At 35.8% G+C, this 21,299-nt stretch overlaps 1 protein-coding gene across 3 annotated transcripts in view; it reads left to right on the top strand.

Moving 5' to 3' along the window:
- The window catches only part of LOC124875855 (solute carrier family 22 member 4-like), a 50,896-nt gene that overhangs the window by 27,887 nt on the left and 1,710 nt on the right, over positions 1-21,299 (top strand). Inside the window, exon 12 of one of the 3 annotated variants that reach the window (XM_047378254.1) lies at positions 13,775-14,158. The exons of the other annotated variants lie outside the window; for them this stretch is intronic. The gene's annotated coding sequence lies outside the window, so the exon portion shown is untranslated. Of the gene's footprint in view, positions 1-13,774; positions 14,159-21,299 lie in introns of those variants that run through there. 3 annotated transcript variants of the gene reach the window in all.

Here is a 21,299-nt window from a genome sequence, read left to right as displayed (position 1 = left end):
GCCTCATTAGATAATCGCCTTGTTTGACCTACATTTTATTTGCTCTTGGGTGTGGGACTATGTGTGTTCTATGAAGCCTGCAGTATGCACCCTGCTTTATGTCTGCCAGCTTGATAATCCTAGTAACAAAAGAGCAAAGTTCCAGTCTTTTTATTAAATGAGTCTTCTTATTCACTCGCACACAGACAAAAAGAAAACAAAAACAAAGTATAACACACATAAGCAGAGGAAAGCCACTGATTTGTAGCTTTGTCCCTTCAAGGCAGTCAGAGACATGTCATTCTGTCTTTGCAGAATGTAATCTGACTTCTTGTCTTACCTTATCTGTCTTCTCCCTTTTTAGATATCTCCCTGCAACTTCCAGCATGCACTGTATTATCCCTCATCAACAAGCACAAACAGACATATTCACAAAACAGGTTGCGTGTGTTTATCAAGAAAATGATGACGTTGGAATCATATTTATCTGATAACATCAAAATCTAACATTTGCATGCATCAGGTCGCCATCCCACAGTGAATATACCATCCAGTTGTTTGTTTAGTCAGAACAGTTTTGGAAGAATCCGGGACTTTATAGGATGGCATTAGCTGCATTTTGTTTTGTAAAAGGGCCTTTTTTAGGCAGAGATGACTCTTTGAATCTGACCAACTCTTATCTCTACAAATTATTAGATATTTCTGGCTCATTGTATTCACTTTGTATGTTTCATAGCAAAACATTACTTTCTGTAAAGCAATGTTTTCATCATGACAGACCAAGTTTTAGACAAGGAAGTATTGCCTTGCATTATCAAAACAAACTTTTAAATGGAGTCTAGGCCAACTCAGCTTGTTTACCTGGGTATGGTGCTAGTGTTTTAGGTGTCCAAGCTCCTGCCTCTCAGACAACAATTCAGAATTGGTTTTAAAACGGTTTTAAAACGGAGTACAGGAAGCAATTTTTCCACTTGTTCATCCCCTTGTGGTTATGTTTGTGAATCAGTCCCTGTTGATGCTAGCTTTGGCAACACATCAATTTGTTTAGTTGTATGCAGCATAATTTCATGTCAACACATTGAAAAAGGTAATCCAGCCCCTTTAATATCCCTATGATTAGCCTTGGCATTGAAAACCAGCCTGGATGATTGTGGCGATGTTGTTTATGATGACTTCGAATGTGCCATGGTCAGTCCAGTTTCAAAGAAACCAGAAACTGTAAAGGGCGAAATGCTTCTCATTGTGGCAAGTGCTTGTAAAAGCTGGAAGCTGGACTTTCCAACTCCTGAGGCATTTCTTATAAATGCCTTGGATTCCACCTCTGTTCCACCTAGTGTTCCCTTTTGCATTGAACTGCAATGCCACGAGCCCTGTCAAAACATCACAATATCCTATTGGGATGACAAACGTTGATGTATAAAGCAGGTACATGTTTATAAGGAACTGTTGTTTATTTGGATAAAAACCATAAGACAGTGTATTGACTGTTGGCCGTCACAAGCGTCGACTACCATCTGTCTCCCTTGTTTATGTGTGAGTGTGTGTGTTCTGTACTGCTCGCTTATTTACACACCATCAATCAATTGGTCTAACTATTCAACATGCTCAAAAAGTGATATCAGTGTAATCAACAGTGGTGACATCTGCTACACACACTTGTCCCTTTAAGTCAATTTGTATGAAGCTATCAACAGACTGGGTTAGATACAAGATGTTCCCTTAAAACTTTTTGTTGCCACTGATGCAGACATATACACATTAACTATTAATTAGAGGGGTATTAAGCTCAAAGAATATATTTGCTTTAGTAAAACAAAGATTTAAGGAAAACCAAAAATAGAAAATGGTTCACAGGATCCTATACCAGGCACATTGAAGGCAGATGGGCCAGTTTTTCACACTGGGTTGCAATGCATTATAATTGTGTCTGGGTGTGTGTGTGTATTTTTTTATTTTTATATATTCTATGGAAATAAATGCATTTTTTTGGCTTTGTTTTATTCTTGGGACACCCAAGGAGCTTTTATTAAGACCTTGAAATCCCTGATGATTCATAGATTAGTGAATCAATGTACAGTCATGGTAAAAAAGTATACCCTCTTTTAGGTCTATTGTTTTACTATAAATTATCAGAATTTTACCAAGTAGGTTTTCTTTCTTTTAATCTAACCTAAAATGTGCAAAACCACACACCAAACCCTCCTACGTTTACCTTCTGTCTAAACATGTAAATGTGGTTAAAAGTTGAAAGACAGTTAAGTCTAAAGTACAGGGCCATGCCACTGTTTTTCTTGTCTTTTTATAAAAAAGAAACACAAAAAATGATTTTGTGTTCTGGAGTCCTTTTGAGAAAATATATACAACAAAATTCTTTGTCACATTCTTGGCGCAGAATGACGGGCTTGCCTAGGGCGGCATTCGTGCAAGGACCGCTGCTGGTAAACATGATGTCATTTGATGTTTAGTGTTTTGAGGGACAGATTCCACCATTATTTATTTATTTATTTATTTATTGAAGATGATGCATAATTGGAAAAGGTTTTTTTTTTTTTTTTTTTTTTGAAACAAGCAAATTACAAAACTAAAACCCTGGGAAACTAGAATTAAGACTTATTGTTCTTTTTTATATCATAACTCGGACGATAATCGTTTGCCTTTGTGTCAATTGCACAAGGCTAAAATGTATTCTAAAGAATCACGTATACAATTTTAAGAAAGTTTGTTTAGGCTTTTAGTTTAGGGGGCAGACATGCAAAGTGGTCGAAACATCCCATACTGGGCACTAGAATTATTACAATCTGTTTAAACTTGAATAGATTTACTTGTTTTTCTGTAAGAACATGTGGAAGGGTCCTAATATGATGTGGCAAAAGAAATAGGTGTTCCAGTGGATAATGGGGAGAGTATTCTTTGGATTGCATCAATGATATCAGATACTATAAGGTTTAGGTAGCTCAGAGGTCTCGGAGGAGTCTCAGAGGAGTTTTTACAATGTATGGGTGTGGAAGGGGGATGTAGGTCATATGCCCTACTTTGTGGTTGGAAGTGTTTCTTATTTAAGCAACGGCAGCAGGCCTCCTGTTCCGGCTGGTGCTTTGGTGTGTTAGGATAAACACACTGCAAAGCAACAATTAAGTTTACAGAACTGCATTTGCAGTTGCTGACACAGGCCCAACTCTTACAGCTTTGTACCATAAATGTCAGTATTAATTTAGGGTAATTACACATTTTCAAAATGTTTTCTGCACCTAAATGTTTTCTCAAACACTTTATAGTAGCTTTCATTAAAATGAATGATGCCTCCATTGCCTGGTTTTGAGAGATAAGGCATCCAGTTGGCCAGCTGTTCTATTCTGCTTCCTACTATTGTTTTCAGGTATCTCAGAATGAAAGTTAGAACTTCTGCCAAACCAGCCCAGAGACATTAAACTTCAACAAACGTGAGGCTGCGGGTTCTCCAAAATTACTCTCTGCTATGGATATTATAGCCCTGCCTGCAAAAAAAAAAAAAAAATCATACAAAATTAGGCATTTTTCTTTGCCAACATTCCTTAACATTTGTAAGTTTTAGCTCAAAATTATCCAGACCTATTTTTGTCCCAGTAGTAACCCCAGGTGTAACTGCTTCTACATTCAGGATGTGTAAATATATTTGCCGCGGGGATCCGTGCACATGATTTACTATGAGTCACTATGAAACTAATTAATAATGTGACTGACAATCAAGGTATTTGTGCTTTTGGTGGTTTGTTAGGCTCTCGAGTCACAATCTGTTGAGTCAGAACCTGTACCGTTTCGGGCACAACGCTTACCATCTCCAGACATGAAACTAACGATTCATCAAAAGCTTGTTTAACAGCAAGACTTCTGTAGCTTGGTTAAAAAAATAAATCAACAGTTTGCAGCACTAGCAGCACTTGTGAGGATAATTAGATGTTGTCTCAGAAAGTGTTCCTCTCATTTACCCTCCCAGTTGTCTTTTCTTGAAAAGTCACACTATTAAATTCTGCATAAGCTCGTCTTGTAAAGAGTTCACTTTTAACACACCTGCACAAAACTCTTGGTGTTATGCAGCAACTGCAAGGTAGTAATATCTTGCATTGTTAGTGTGGTTAGAGGTGTTAAAGTAGTTGCTCTGTAGCTCTTGATGACTGAAGTGCCTTTTTCTAAAGGCATTCTTTCCTATTGTTTAACCTAGGTCTATGCTATTTAAAAATTGAGTTTTAGATTTACAATAAAATCTATAAGTCATTGCACTGAATGTTGGTGAGTTTATGTAACTGGATGACCTTTCATCTAGCAATAACACATTCAAGCTTCCAAAACTGTAAAGAGATTTACATTCAGTTAAAGCAGTCCTCTGGGCAACTTTAAAATGAGGAACTTTAACTGCTTGAAAGTAGGGATTTTCAGCTGTAGCCTATTGTTTCTTTTGTTCAGTGTAATATGTCAAACAAAACTTTTTTTTGTCATTTTTTATTTGGTTCTTGCACATTGAAGCAGCCCTGTATGGCACCTTTATGCTTAGGACCAAAGCTACTACTATTAGATGTGAAGACATGTTATGTTGCAAAATCTTATGATATTGAATATTTTCTAATTTAAGCTTGTCTTGTAAGGTGACCACAGGTTGCTGTCAGCATTACAAAAGTAGACGCCTATCTACATGTACAGTTAAACCGAATTTTTTTACTCCTCCGGCAGATTAATAGCACAGCTGCAAACTAAAGATTGTGACTGAAGAATATCACTGCCCTTAGTCCTGAGCACATCACTCCTATTGTGAAAAATATTGGTGGCCGCATCATGCTGTGGGGATGTGTTTCTTCAGCTTGTCAGTTAAGGGGAACATAGATGGAGCTAACCACAGTCCAATCCTGCATAAAACCTGTTAAACGATGCAAAAGACTGGGGTGGAGGATAATTACCACAAACATACGGCGAGAGCTACAAATTATGTACAATGTTCAGATGGGCTAAAATATCCAAAAATCCAGATTGACATGCAACTGAGAATAAGTAGAAGAACTTGAAAATTACATAATTGAAGCAAAAGTGGTTCTACAAAGAACTGATTTAGGCAGGCTGAACATAAATGTTAGCCACACTTTTCAGAATTTTATTCATGAAAATTATGTATCGTCTCCTTTTCACTTTCTGTGTGCCTTTCGTTTAAAAAGCACATACAGAGTAGCAGTAATTAAGAGTAGCAGTAATTAATTATTATTATTATTATTTAAATTAGCCAGCCAAGCACATACAGAGTAGCAGTAATTAAGAGTAGCAGTAATTAATTATTATTATTATTATTATTTAAATTAGCCAGCCAAGCTAAAAAAATATAATGGTGTGCAGTGTTTTTAATTTTTGTTCTGTAAGTTCAAAGCTAGAGAATCTGCTATTTTAAATTTTTCCCCGCAGGTAAACTGGGGATCATTCTGCAGAAGCCAATAAAGAAGTGAACCATGAACGTATTGAATACGTCCTTGGATTCCTCAGCCTTGACGTTTTAATTACCCCCTCAGTAAAACATCACTCATAAGCGCTTTTGTGTTGCCAAGGTACCGTGCCACACAACTGTCTGCTACACCCATGCATATCTTTAGTGTGATAGCTAAAAAGTCCCATTGAATCAAACACGCTGACGTTTCAAACCTGAAAATCTACCTGCCATTCATTCTTCGTAATATGTTTTGCTCAACTCTCACCTCATGTTGTCTTAACTCGAAACGCACTCTTGTTTTCTTTGTGGCACAGACCAGAGTAGTCTACACCCAGGTTGCGCATGCTTTCTAGTTATTCGTTTACAACAGTGATAAACAGAAATGGTGGTTGGTTTCTTCCACTGTCTAGGAAATGATCTGTAAATTAGATTTTAGTGAGCAGATCAAAGCTTTTGTATTCTTTTATGTATATGGAGGTTAGAAAAGATGTAATGTAGCTATATCTACATGCAAGTGTCAGTTTTGTGCTCAATTAATTGCTACATAAAACATGGATGGATTGGTTTTCATCCTGAGATACAAACTGCGTTACACTGCAGCCTGTGTAAAGTAGGACTTGTTTAACCAGAGCAGCACCATTTTAGGACATCCTCATACAGCAAACGCTCACCGTTGTAACTGGTGTTTTACTTTTATGTGAGCAGCAACATAAGAGGCAACTTGAGCTTTTGATTTTGATAGTCACACAGACATACGATTTCTTTGTATTTGTGTCGAAATTTAGAACACAAATATTAATTCTTAAATTTATGAATGAGCTCAGTTTTTACATGAGCAATAGGATGGCTAAATGGCTAAATTCACTGCAGGAATTGAACATTATTCTTCAATTGAATGATCACTGACAAATACTGGATTTGTGAACTTGCACTTTGTATTACGTTGCTCTATTTTCTGCTTGCATTGTTACATGATCAAAAACAGTGATTTTTCTCATAATTTAACATAAAAGATTTGCAGAATAATTAGCACACGAGGTGCAGGAGAATGTGACTACAATATTCATTCAGCTGAAAAAACGTGAAAACATAAGTTTTTACTTAGATCTGTTTGTAAGTGGGAAAAAACATGCAACATAAATGCTAAAAAATCAGTAGAGATGGACACAAAAATTACAATATTTTCTTTATTTAATGATTTTATACATTTTCAAATTACCAGTCCAGATTCTAAGCAAGAATCACTGTAGGGATTTGTTTTCAAAGATTGCCAAAAACTAAACACAAAATTTCCTTAAGCTTTCCGGGACATTATGGATTACAAGAAAACAAGTTAAATGTACATTCTTTCTCCACAATATACTAATATCTAAAAACTATATGCAGTATGGTTTATGTGTTGTCTATCTTATTTAAAGCCTCCCTTTATCATTGTTATCCTTTTCTTTTTCTCAAGAAAATATTGTGATTGTTTTAGGGCTGCACGGTATTAGAAAAACATGTGGAAACATTGGTGAATGCTGTGATAACAGTATGACTACGACAATAAATGAGTAAATATTTTAAAAGGGTTAATTTCTTTCATAGCAAATATAGAGCCTAGATAATGAGTAGTCTACCCTGCGCCTGGAACAAAAGGAAGTATTCATTATTTCCACCTCACAAGGGCTTTTGGCTGATATTTGATGGTTTGGCTTTGAAACAGCTTCTTAATAACTTGACCACCTTGCCTCCTCTTTTCCTTCTAAAACCTATTACAATCCATTAAACAAGTATTACCAAATATATTACATAGAAAGCTTGATTGCATGGTATTTGTATAATTAGCTAACATTTATTGCTGCCCAAGCAGTTCTTCGCAGTATGCATATTGTATACAGTGATAATGCAATAATGATAAATTTGTAAATTATTGTGCACCCCTAATTGCTTATTTGGCCAGCACCACATGTATGGTGTTTTTATATATGTCCAAAAATGTTTCGTCGAATATAGACATTTCTTGATAATGTTACTTGGTCAGATCTCTAGGCATTTAAGGGAAGGTTCCAGGAAATTCAGCAAAGACAATAATACCCCTCTCTAATTCAGTCGTTCTTAAACTTTTTACAAGTATTAACTGTATAAAGATTCCAACTATAACCAATTTGACTACAATATTAAATCAGTATTACAACAGACTTTAACTTTTTCACTTTGTTGTTTTATTTCCATAAAAACTACAAAAAGGAAAACAATTCTTACCTTGTGCAGTTTTTAATTGGTTGAAGGATACACTATGACAAATAGGGAAGGTCCCTAGAAATATGAGGTTTCTCACCAACCCTGACCTCAAAATCTAATATGACTTCCTTGATTAATGATAGTCACTGCAAAATACAGCTGTTTTGCTCTTCTGATGACTTGTCACATTTAGTATTTCTAAAACAAAGTACAATAGAACCTCCTCTGAACCGGTTCCTAGAGTGTTTAAAAGAGCAAAATCCAGAGGAATGTTTTATTAATTTTTTCTTTTTTCTTTTTTTGGCTGTTGGTGCTTATTAATCAAATTATATAGGCTCAAAAGGCAGAGTTTTTCAATTTCAATAAATGTTGATGAATGAGGTCTCAACGTGGTAGCATGAAATTTTAGCAGTGCGTCTTAAAATATTTATAATGTTCAAAGGCATACCATTCATCAAATTATGTTTTAATCTGTATAATTTAACAAAGATCATTTTGATGTTGGGTCCAGTAATATTTAGGCAGCTACTCTACTATGTAGACCAATGTCTACTTTTACAGAACTTTACCTGTCTTATTTGCCTATAATTTCCACAAATTTGCATCCATTTACCGAAGGACTTCAGCTTCGTTTCATACTTGTTGAAGAAGATGATGGTGGAAATCAAATTTCTAGTTGAGCATCGTGAAGATGAATTAGAATAAATTGGTGATGTAGATGGTGAGAATACTTGCCAGTAAAGGAGTGAACAGGAGTCCTCAAAATCAACATTCAGACAATTTAAAGAGTTCCTTTTTATATTGTTTTTACATAAAACAGACAAGTATTAAGTGCATAGAAATAAACATACTTTTAATAAGCCTGACATTTCCGTTTTAAAATGTGCTTTTTTATATTGATTTTTATGTAATATTGAAATTTTCTGAGACACTGAATTTGGTGTATTCGTTATCTGAAAGCCATAATCATCAAAATTACAATAAATAAATGCTTGAAATATTTCACTCAATGTGTAATAAATCTATATAACATACACTGTATGGCCAAAAGTATTTGTCTGCCTACTTTTACATCTACATGTACTTTGATAACTTCCTATTCTTAATCCATTTGGTCCGATTTGTTGATGCACCCACCGTTGCCAGCAATAGCAACTTTAACTATTCTGTAAACATTTTCCACAAGGTTTAAGAGTGTGTTCATGGTTAGATGAGAAAACCAGGATAGCAGCATCCGCTCTAATTCATCCCAAAGGTGTTCAAGATGGTTGAGGTCAGGACTCTGTGCAGGCCAGTCAAGTTTCTCCACACCAAACCTTATACACCTGCAGCCCTGGTAGTGATTGGAACACCAGAAATCATTGATATGGTGGTGTGACCCAATGACTTTGGCAATATAATGTATGTGTTTCACTTTCTGAAATGAGTGACAATAAATCACAAACCTACTCACCATATTTAAAGTTATTGAGGCGTACCTGTACAGTTTGTTGCCCACAGGTAGAGATGATCTTTGATGTCCTATGACATTCTATAACTGTTTAACCTATCTAAGCCAAATGTTCAGTGTAAGAAGAGGGCATCCAATTTAGAATTTAATCTGATGTTATCACGCTAGTTTTTTACAACCCTTATATGAAGCCCAGCAGTAGTTATAACTGGAAATGAGTGAACAGTTATGTCATCACAAGACTAAAATTTATAACGCTAACAGTCTGCGGCAAGTGACTAAGCTCTGAAGAAGCCGTTTCTCCAGCCCCTCTAATTACCCACCCTCTCTGTCCATCACCCCTGGATCAGATGTTAAAACCACAACAAGGTGTTGCAACAGCCAGCAGCTTCTGACACCATTATATAATACAGAAAGCGCTTGTAAGGAAAGCAACATAATTTCTGTAAATTTATTGTGACGAGATTCAGACGTAATCAAGGAAGGAAAAAAAGGATGCTTTCTTTCTAGACCCCGGTATTACTAATACAGCAGTCATGGGATGTTAGAGAAAAATGTTTGCATGTGGGTATTAGATGCAGTTCATTTAATGCTTTAACCTGAAGACATGGACATCTATTATTTCTGTTGTCCCTTACATGACCTTAAATGCTACTGAAACATTTTTAGCTACAGACTTTAGAAGACAGAACTTTTTTCTCTTTTTAGGGAAGTTTTTACGAGTTTTTCCTCTTGAAAGATTAGATTAGATAAAAAGTTTGAACTTGAAAGCCAAAAAAACTAAAATCAGCTTACAGCTAAAAATTGGGATGGGGGAATAAATTAAAAAAATAAACAATATAGACTTTTTTAAGGTATTTTTTTTAATTACCTCGCACCTTTTTTTAAATGCATAAAAAGTGGAAACAAAGAGATTTATGCTTTATTTTTAGCAGTATTTACAAGGTTTATGTCCAGATCAACACTGATGTGATATCAGGTTTTAGTCCTTTCATAATTTTTTTACTTCTCTGTGTATTACGTTAACACATCATCTGCACTTAGTGGATAACACACACTCATTTTGTGTATGTTTTTCTGCTCCCCCAAAGACAGTTAAACATGTCCTGCAGAAATACTGTTCGTGTTTGTAATGCCAAGTCAAACAAGCTCTGGTACGTTTCTAAAGATTATGACAAATGATAAATGGACATGCATCATGTGAAGCAAAAATAAGCTCTCAAACTGGAAGAACAAAAACAACTAACAACAAAGAGGAACCACAGTAATTTAATGTAAGCGTATGTATTCTGTGAAATTCTTTACTATTGATGGCCACAAAATGCCCTTCATGGTTGGATTCTAGAACACAATGGCAGCGAAGTGTTTTGACTTCCATTTATGCTACTGGTTGAAACATGCTCCATCACATAGGTTAGGCCCAAAACATGTTAACAAAAACTCTAGGTTAGGCCAAAATACTAATAATTGTAACCGAAAAAGAAGTGACTAATACTTGTAGACTTCTCTGTTCACGATAAGATTCAACTCCTAACAACCTGCTACTCACCAAATATAATTAAATCCTATAGCAGACATGAATGAAATTAAATTAAAATTTTTCAAGTTTGATTTTTTTTTTCTTGTTTTTATTCAACCCTTTGAAAAATTCAAATCCATTTCTGTTGAACCCACAACATTTTGTGCACATTGTAAACACATGTAGGCAACAGACATGCCCGGAAACACAAACATACTGGCTGGTATTGCAGATATAAACAGTTAAGGTGCCATAAACAGCTTTTTTGTTTATAGTTTTTACCCTGAGGAGATAGGTAGCCTTATTCTTACCCTGATAGAGATTCCAACATGACAAGGCTGTATTCTCATTTTTTTTTACCTTTTTTATGTATCAGGTATGTACCTGACTGTTGTGAAGTGCCTTGAGACAACATGTGTTGTGAATTGGCGCTATATGAATAAAACTGAATTGAATTGAATCTGGAACCTAAACCTGTTGTGTGAACATGTACAGTATTGCCGTTAATCTCTATTTGCTCACCTCATTTTCTCAAGTAGGCACAGTTTGTTTTCCTTTTTTTGTGCAGATTATTGGCTGGCCAGAATTCTATCAATGAAATTAGTGTTTAAGTTTTAATTTACAAAAACCAATGCATAGATACTTAAACCCGAAAGTGTGTAAAATATAGAGAATTCTTCTAGAAATATAAAATGTTTGATTAAAAAAAACTCATGTTAGTGACCCTGAATGATACCCTTTTTGTACAACTCGTTTTAAGGAAGGAATAGGTCTGAATCTTATCCATAGTAATAAAGAAAGCATAATTATTATGGTGGCTAAAATAATTTATTTTCCTGAACAATGGTGTTTATTTCTTATAAACAGAAACCTAAGCAATCACAAGTGTAACTTTTATAAATAAATAAACCTATTTAGAAATAAGAATGCTAAGACTTTATAAGTAATATTGAATACAAAATAATGCACACTTCATTTTTGCTGTATACCTATTTTAACCATCTTCCATTTTGTGCCAAAATGATAGTAGGTCTGTGGGGGAATTTTTGCTCAGACAACAACAAATAAAATCAAGTTATCAGTGATTCAGGATCTGTGGCTAAATTTCTTTTGAATCATTATCGCAGTTATTGAAATTACTGCAACGCAATAAAGACAGAAGATGTTTGAAGGGGATCTATTGCTCCTTTTCCATGGAGCTCAACTTAGGCCTTCTCTGCTCCACTCAGCCCGTTTTGCCAGCGTTTCTATTGTTTTTTTTTACGACCCACTATCCGCTTTTTTGGGACTGAATAGGAACTACTTGGAATAGGAACGACTTGAACAGGCCGCTGTTCACTGATTTGCCATTGGCCCAGGAAAAATAGGATGTTTTCCAGGGAGGTAGTGCAAGGGAAAGTTAATGAAACACAAGAACAACTACAGGACCAGAATGGCCTGAGGCCTGAGTGGGTAAAACTGAAATATAATTTTACTATTTACAAATCATATACCTTGCCTGAATTCAGAAAGAAAAGGTTACTTTAATGTGATCATGTCGCACAGTAATGGTTAATACACACTGCACTGACGGCCTCCAGCTGTCAGTGCAGATGGGTTCCATGCTGAGTAAACAGAGACCAAGTGGGGACGTGCAGAGCTGGAACCTTCAATGGAAAAGAGGCATATTATAATTGGACCATCTCTGAACACAAACTGGTGAAGCTTTTGGTGAAGTACAGTACTGGTTTCCATTTACTCTGTAGTGTTGAATAAATTATTCAGTGTATCTGGCATTGTGGTAAAAATCTTTTCTTTTTTTTTTTTTATCATATTGTTTTCTACAACACTACAAAAACCAGTAGGTGCTTGTTGTCATGGAAACATAACTTGTTGGGGGAAAATTGGGAGGGGTTTTGCAGGCAGTTCTCAAGACAGTTTGGAAATTACCTGAAAGCAACATTTGAATTTCTTTGTGAACTTATAAATTGGTTTCAAAAAATTCAAAATGGAGCGACGTAAATCCACAAATAAAGCCACTGCTGACTGAGTTAGTTTTGTTCTGGGACGTGTCTCCAATGAACTAAGCTGACTAACTTATTTTTAAACAAAAACAATGAAGTTTTGCCATCCATCAAAGCAAATAGTGTGTGTATTGACTTACATCGTTTGCGTTTAGGACTTAAAAATGACGGTCCAAAGACATGCCTGTTAGGTTAATTGGTCACTCTAAATTGCCCTTAGGTGTATGAATGAGTGTGTGCATGGTTGTATGTGTGTTGCCCTGCGATGGACTGGCGACCTGTCCAGGATGTACCCCACCTCTCGCCCGTAGAATGCCGGAGATAGGCACCAGCTTCCCCATGACCCAGTATGGAATAAGCTGTAGAAAATGACTGACTGACTATATATATATATATATATATATATATATTATTATATTATATTATTAAAAACAGAAAACTCTGATTAAAAGAAATGGGCAACTGAGTAGGATGATTGAAAAGAAAATACTAAATGTGTTTGTATATTTATGTATAAAAAAACTACCAGCTATTTACAGAAAATGAAAAAACTGTCAAAACAAAATAGCAGGGATGTAAACATCTTATAGAGTTTGTTGGGAGCAGTGATGGTTATAAAAGTCTTAACAGCTGCTGGGATGAAAAACCTGTGATAATGCTCATAAGTGACATCCACCTAAGGTGTGGGGCAAGTCTGTGCCACCATAATAAATAAACAACAAATAAGCATTCACTTTCGCTCTTACACAAACAGTTGTGGTTTCTTAATGAAAATCTCCAAGCTTTTTTGTGCACATTTTGGGCATTTCTGAAAAAACTAATAGTCTGTTTCTATTGCTATCAATTTTTAAAATGGTAAGTGTATGACTTTTTGTGTGTATAGATTAGATTAGAGATTAGAGTTTTTGGGGGTTTTTATTTTTTTGGGAAATTTCAGATCACCAATTTGGTAAAGCTCTGACCTGCATATGATGATTTTAAACTACAAATACAGCGAAAGTACTTCTGTACTTGTTACATGTAACTGTTTTAAGAAAGCTAAAGCCCAACTACAAATATATTTCACTAACGATTTTTCCTTTTTTTTTTTTTTTTTTTTTTTTTTTTTTTTTTTTTTTTTTTTTTAACCCTGCCCTTACCTGGACTTGTGGAGATAGGCACCTGTGCCCCCATGATCTTGTACGGAAGAAGCGGGGATAGTAAATGGATGGATGTTCCTAAACGTAGAACTGTGGAAGAGATGCAAAAAATAAAACTCGATAGTACACTATTAGCAAGAAAGCTGATACTTCTCTGTTGGAACTCCGACAAACACCCTGTTTTTGAAATGTGGTTGAGAGAATTTGGAATTGTGCTCAATTTGGACAAAATAAGATTCACCTTGACCAATAAAGAAAGTGTATTTTATAATATTTGGAAACCAGTTCTGAGCTTGATGGATACTTCTAAGTGATAGGCATTCTGATCATTTACTCAAAGTATGTGGTAAATGTATTGATATGTTTGCATATACAACTTAATAAAATATATTTTTAAAAACAGGCAACTTGATGAAAAATGAACTGGGCAAGTAACAGTTGAGTTGGCTTTGGGATTAAACGTTCTCAGTGACTAAGGGCTGAGAAAGGAAGTGGCTATCACCCAAAACCAGATGATTAAAACTGAGAAACATAACAGAATGTGTTTTAAAAACTCCACTGTTACATTATGTGTACACTGCATATCATTGTTAAGTTTATGAACCCATCATACTGAAACAAATATGTGCCAAGTAGCAACACGAAAAGAGTTAAACCTACTTCAGGTAAGATATTTAGTGCTCATAACATCTCACCTGAGCCCAACCTCCAAAAATCTAAACTATCCCTTTAACCTAAATTGGAAATACTGGGTGATACTGCTGAGTGATGGCAGTGTCACAAGACTCAAAAAACCTAGGGAAATACCAAGCCACATTAATTTCACCATGTTGGTTAACGGGTTTATTGTGCATCTCTGAAACTTAAGGGGAAATAACCCTGCATATACATCGCTTCACATCATATTTTAAATAAAACCTGACTGTATGACGTTCACTCTAAAGTAACTCAGAAGATAATTAGAAAAAGTTGTGTAAAAAGTTTACATTTGTGAAGTGGAAAGCACCTGAGACTCCTCCCTTCATGTTCATTTTGTTTGTCAAAAACATCACCAACACACACACATACACACACTGGCACACACATCAAGGGCACACACATACCTGTTCATCTCCCATCTCCCTCAACTGTCTTTCTTGTGGTTTTTATAAGGTGAAAGTGTTTTGCCACCACCTTATCTAGCCTTTCCACACAGGGTTGGCAGCCTGACCTGTCACGCTCACACATTTACACTTACTGTGTGATAGGTATTCAACAAGTTAACTTTGCCCGTTTATGTTTTTTGTTTTATGAATATTGAGTAAAAACACAGCAACGATAATTTGCCTGTTAAAATCCGACAGACCTTTTTAACTGCAGGCAGTTATATGTTTAATATGGTCTCTCTGTTTAAATTAAGGCGTGGGCATATTTTCTTGAGGCACAGTCAAGCAGATCAGCTTCCTGACAATCCTGTTCCCATTTAGTGCTCTTTATTATCTAAGATCCATTTAAAAAATAACATTAGTGAACCACAATGTTGACTGTAATATAATTACTTTTACAATAAAAGAAAACAACATCCAAAAAATATATATTTTTAACAATCAATGAAATGTTAAAAGACAATAGACATTTTTTTATTTTAAAGTTTCTTCACTCTATTCATGTTCCTATTTTAAATGAAATTGTTCTAATATTTTATTCTGATACAGACTTATTTTCATTCTTTTTTATGACACTCCTAGCATTCAATAGATGATTTGTCAAACATTTATAAATTGCTCTAATAATCATTACTGTGGTCAAGAAGTAACTTTACATGGTAATGAATGTATAACTCAGAAAGAGAGAGTAGTGCAGGCTGTGCAGCTATCTCTATTAAATTAACTGCTGTTCTGTGAGATAGTGCTAATTTTCCTACCAAAAAGTCGATGCTGTCAGTTCAGCAGTATTTAAAGGGACAATCAGGCTGACAAAATGCGCAATGCTTAGATCACTCTAACAAGTCTGTCTTTAATCAAAATTTATTTTTATCATTTTTAACTTGCCGTTGTACTGATTTCTTGGTGAAAAACTACAGTCAACTAATACTGGCACCCCTGGAAAAGGTGTGAAAAAAAGACTTAATGTCTATTCACTCTTCAGATAGCGCAACCTCTCACAAAATTTAAATCCAACCTTTAGGTATTTTAAGTGCTGAAAGAACTCATCAAAAAAAGAATCTGTAATGATCTGCACTAAACCTATTGGTTCCCCTTCATTCAGTTATTTCCGTAACCCCGCTTTTTCCAAAAGGATCATACCTAAACGTCTCCTATAACATTTCACAAGGTTGGAGCTTACAGAGAGAACGTTTTTTCTGTGTATGAATGTGTGAGCGTTAGTGAGTGCGATTGGGTGAATGTGGCGCTAGTGTAAAGCGCTTTGAGCGGTCTGGATGACTGGAAAAGCACTATATAAGTTCAGTCCATTTACCATTTACCTTTTTTTTTACCACAATCTTACAATCTCTTCTCTTTATCTCTCCATGTAGAGATCTATGGAATAAGATTGATTTTATGTCTAAGGAGCAATTTCTTTGTTGATTAGCCCAAAAGCTTGTATCATTATCATACTAAGACCCAGTGATAACCAATTTTTATTTTTTCTGCTGGAGAAAACAACATTTTTATTTAAGGTTTCCTCTTAATTCAGAGAGTTCGTGGTGCCATGAACTGTTGGAAATTCCACAGAGCATTTTAAAGAGAAACAGCATCATAAATCCTCCACTATATTTACTGGGGGGGGATTAGCTGCTCACTATTAAGAGTTTTATCCTTCGTTGTATACTAAACCCACCTGAAGTGTTTATTTTACGTCAGTCTTACTCCTATCTGACCAAAGCACACAATTCTTGTTCAATTCCTATTAGCATTTAGCAGACTTTACATGTTTACGTTGCTTCAAGTAGTAATATTTTTGTTGCCTATCTACAATACTTGAATTCCGTGTTCTATTCTCTTTCCCATTTTGAGAAGTGGCTAAGAGTTATGGGACTCTAGGCCACATTGTATTTATACCCCAGGAAATCAGGAAGTCATTGACTACTAATTACACATTGTCAGACTACACAACTTTATCAGAGGTGCCAATAATGATGGAAGGAACTCTATCAGCACTATCATTGAACCTGTCCACGTTTAAGCTGCAGTGTACTGACAGTCATTGTTCTGTTGAACTCTTTTATTGGGTTTCGCTCTATTGAATATATAGTTATCAGTGATCAGTATCTATCTTGCAGGTGATTGTATTTAATATCAGCTTGGAGATATCTTAAGTTTTCTCAGATTACTAAAATCTAATCTGCAAAAGGCCAAAGTCTGACTTATAACTTGGTTGATGGATCCATTTAAAGATCTTTTGTGTTTCAATCACTCAGACTGCTGCCTGCTGTAGGTAAGATACTGACTAGTGATATGTTCCCTTAGAAATCAATTGCTTAAGATCCAAATTTTCACTCAAAACATTTGTTTTACCCAGTTTTATCTTATTTTAAATATGGTTTGCTTTCATTTGCTTGAGCTCAGTTAACAGGGATATGGAATTTTGTCTTAAGTGAGTTCTGCAGAAAGGTTATAAGTACTTTGTATAAGTACTTTAACTGCTGTCTCCATAGCTTTGTAACAACCTCATTTTGGGTGCATAAAAAGAAGCTTAGTCGGAGAGGATCTCGAGTCTCATAATTTGACAGTGATTCATTCATAGCATCTTATAAACATTTCTCACCACTTTCATTTTTTACTTGAGATGGCTGTTTACACAGAAATTGAGTGCTATTTACACTAAAGACCCATTACCAAAAAACATTTTATGTCAAGCACATATTGCCAAAAAGAACATGTTAGTATAACCAAACAAAGAAAGTATTTGTTGCTAAATTCAATTCAGTTCAGTTTTATTTATATAGAGCCAATTCACAACACATGTTGTCTCAAGGCACTTCACAACAGTCAGGTACATACATTCCAATTAATCCTAACAATTGAACAGTGCAGTCGGAGTTAGCTTTTTATTCAAATTGGATAAATAGTTTTTCTGTCTAAGGAAACCCAGCAGATTGCATCTAGTCAGTGACTTGCAGCATTCCCTCCTCCCGGATGAGCATGTAGAGACAGTGGACAGTCACTGGCGTTGACTTTGCAGCAATCCCTCATACTGAGCATGCATGTAGCGACAGTGGAGAGGAAAAACTCCCTTTTAACAGGAAGAAACCTCCAGCACAACCAGGCTCAGTGTGAGCGGCCATCTGACACGACCGACTGGGGGTTTGAGAGAACAGAGCAGAGACACAAAAAGAACACAGAAGCACTGATCCAGGAGTCCTTTATATGGGAAGGAAAAGTAAATGTTAATGGATGTAGCTCCTTTAATCGTTTCATCTAGAAAGAAAGAACAGATAAACTCTGAACCAGTTTTCAAGGTTAGAGTCTGAAAGAGAGCACATAGAGTTAGTTACAGTAAAGCTCAGTCAATCGCCATGTCTAGGAGAGAGAAAGGGTTAAACACTGAAAGACAGGGCTATGTGGATCATCGGTAGAGGGTGAGCATTAAGTTGTTGCCAGCAGAAGCTCGGACGATTCCCCTCTCCAGAAAGGTGTCACAGGTAGACACAGAGCCAGGCCAGATGTAGCTTCTAGGAAGAGAAAAGAGAGAACAAGGTTAAAAGCTGAAATAACAGCAAATAATGCAAAATTGGAGAATAGTGTCAGAATGTAGCGAAGAGGGTGAAAGTGGTCATTATGTCCTCCAGCAGCCTAAGCCTATAGCAGCATAACTACACAGATAGTTTTAGTTTATTTATTTATATAGCGCTTATTTACAGCAATGTCGTCTCAAGGCACCTCACAAAGGGTCCCACTGATGGTCATTGTTATACTAAAAACCACAAGGATCGGGATACCTCTTTCTGTCAGACTGATTATAACCATTGGAAAAGAGAAGGGGTCATACAGGTAGCAGAAATGGAGGGTGTGTTTGCACCTCAATCATAACTGAGCCGGTTTAGGCTAAACCTGACTCCCCCTTACTCCAACCAACAGGGCGGAAGGCTCCCTCCCTGATAACCTAAGCCACTCTAACTATAATCTTTATCAAAAAGAAAAGTTTTAAGCCTAGCCTTAAAAGTAGACATGGTGTCTGCCTCACAGACCAAAACCGGGAGCTGGTTCCACAGGAGAGGAGCCTGATAACTAAAGGATCTGCCTCCCATTCTACTTCTAGAGACTCTAGGAACCACCAGTAAACCTGCAGTCTGAGAACGAAGTGCTCTGTTAGGAACATATGGAACAATCAGATCTCTGATGTATGAAGGAGCTAAATCATTAAGAGCTTTATATGTGAGGAGGAGAATTTTAAATTCTATTCTGGATTTAACAGGGAGCCAATGAAGGGAAACTAAAATAGGAGAAATATGATCTCTCTTTTTAATTGTCATCAGAACTCTTGCTGCAGCATTTTGAATCAGCTGAAGGCTTTTAACTGCATTTTGTGGACATCCTGATAGTAAAGAATTACAATAGTCCAGCCTTGAAGTAACAAATGCATGGACTAGTATTTCAGCGTCACTCCTGGATAGGATATTTCTAATTTTGGCAATGTTCCGGAGGTGAAAGTAGGAAATCCTAGAAACCTGTTTAATATGGGATTTAAATGACATGTCCTGGTCAAAAGTAACACCAAGGTTTTTTACTTTATTACCAGAGGTCAATTTAATGCCATCCAGGTTAAGTGATTAACTAAACAGTTTCTTTTTTAAAGACTCTGGTCCAAAGATGACAACTTCTGTCTTGTCTGAATTTAGAAGCAAGAAATTTAAAGTCATCCAAGTTTTTATATCTTCAAGACATGCTTGTAGTCTATCTAAGTGGTTGGGTTCATCAGGATTTATGGATAAGTAAAGCTGAGTATCATCAGCGTAACAGTGAAAATGTATCCCATGCTGCCTGATAATTTGACCTATTGGAAGCATATATATAGTAAAGAGAATTGGCCCAAGTACTGAACCCTGTGGTACTCCACAATTAACCCTGGAGTTTAAAGATGATTTATCATTTACATTAACAAACTGGAATCTGTCAGACAAATAAGATTTAAACCAGCCTAGCGCTGTTCCCCTGATCCCTACAGCATATTCCAGCCTTTTTAAGAGAATATTATGGTCAACTGGATCAAATGCAGCGCTGAGATCTAACAGAACCAGAACAGACACAAGTCCATTATCTGAAGCCATAAAAATATCATTAGTGACTTTCAGCAGAGCTGTTTCAGTGCTATGATGAGCTCTGAAGCCTGACTGAAACTCTTCAAACAGGTCATTGCTGTATAAATGCTCACACATTTGATTAGCAACTATTTTCTCAAGAATTGTAGATAAGAATGGAAGATTGGATATAGGTCTGTAATTTTCAAGTCATCTCAATCAAGCGAATGTTTCTTAAGTAAAGGTTTAATTACAGCTAACTTAAAAGCTGAAGGTTTGGATTAAGCTAATATTTCTGATAACTCAGGAAGCTTCACATCATCAAAACAGTCCAAACACAAATCAGGTTCTGCAGTTATTTCCAATGTTGTCTCACTTGCTGAGGATGAAGTAATCATCTTCGAGAGTATGTCAAAGATTTTATTTTTAATAGAATCAATTTTATTTAAGAAGAATCCCATAAAGTCATGACTGCTAAGAGATAAGGGAATGGATGGCTCAACAGAGTTATGACTCTGTGTAAGTTTAGCAACTGTACTAAAGAGAAACCGAGGATTGTTCTTGTTCTCTTCTATTAATGATGAGAAATAAGCTGTTCTAGCTTGGCGAAGTGTCTTTTTATACAACAGTAGGCTATTTTTCCAGATTAAGTAGGAATCCTCTAGGTGTGTAGAGCGCCATTTTTCTCCAATTCTCTAACATTGTGCTTTAAAGTACACAGATCTAAATTAAACCAAGGAGCTCCTATGAATAATTACCTTCTTTTTCAAGGGGGCTGCATTGTCTAATGAATCACGCAATGATGAAGAAACACTATGAACAAAAGAATTGTGAAGGGGCAGAAACAAAATTATTGCTAAAGTAATGAGTTTTTTTTTTGTTTTTTTTTTGCTGTTCAAGTAATTTGATCTTTATTTACTTTTATAATCTGCTTCTTATGACACAAAGAATGTTAAGTGGTGGTAAATCGGATGCCAGCATTTGCTTTTGTTGGATGTTGTCATATGATGCAAGCAACACACTAAAAGATTATTGGATTAATTAAAAACATATTACTGGAAACTTTAGTTTGATTTTTCTTGATTTAACCGAATAAATTATTAATAATCATAGTTCTTTTGCTTGCAATACCCATCCAATTTTTTTATGCTGTTAGATAAAGCAATGGTGCTTTTTTATATGAAAGATTGTTCACTAAAACATTGTAGTGAAGGAAATGGGGAAAATATAAATGCTTACTCATCATGTCTTGTTGTGAAATGCATTTGAAATATGCAAGGCTCACAGGATGGCTAGGCAAGCTTTGCATGAAATGGAATGCAC

The sequence above is a fragment of the Girardinichthys multiradiatus genome, chromosome 11 (assembly GCF_021462225.1).
Source record: "Girardinichthys multiradiatus isolate DD_20200921_A chromosome 11, DD_fGirMul_XY1, whole genome shotgun sequence".
In the NCBI taxonomy this organism is placed as follows: Eukaryota; Metazoa; Chordata; class Actinopteri; order Cyprinodontiformes; family Goodeidae; genus Girardinichthys; species Girardinichthys multiradiatus.
This window is presented reverse-complemented; position numbering and strand designations above follow the sequence as displayed.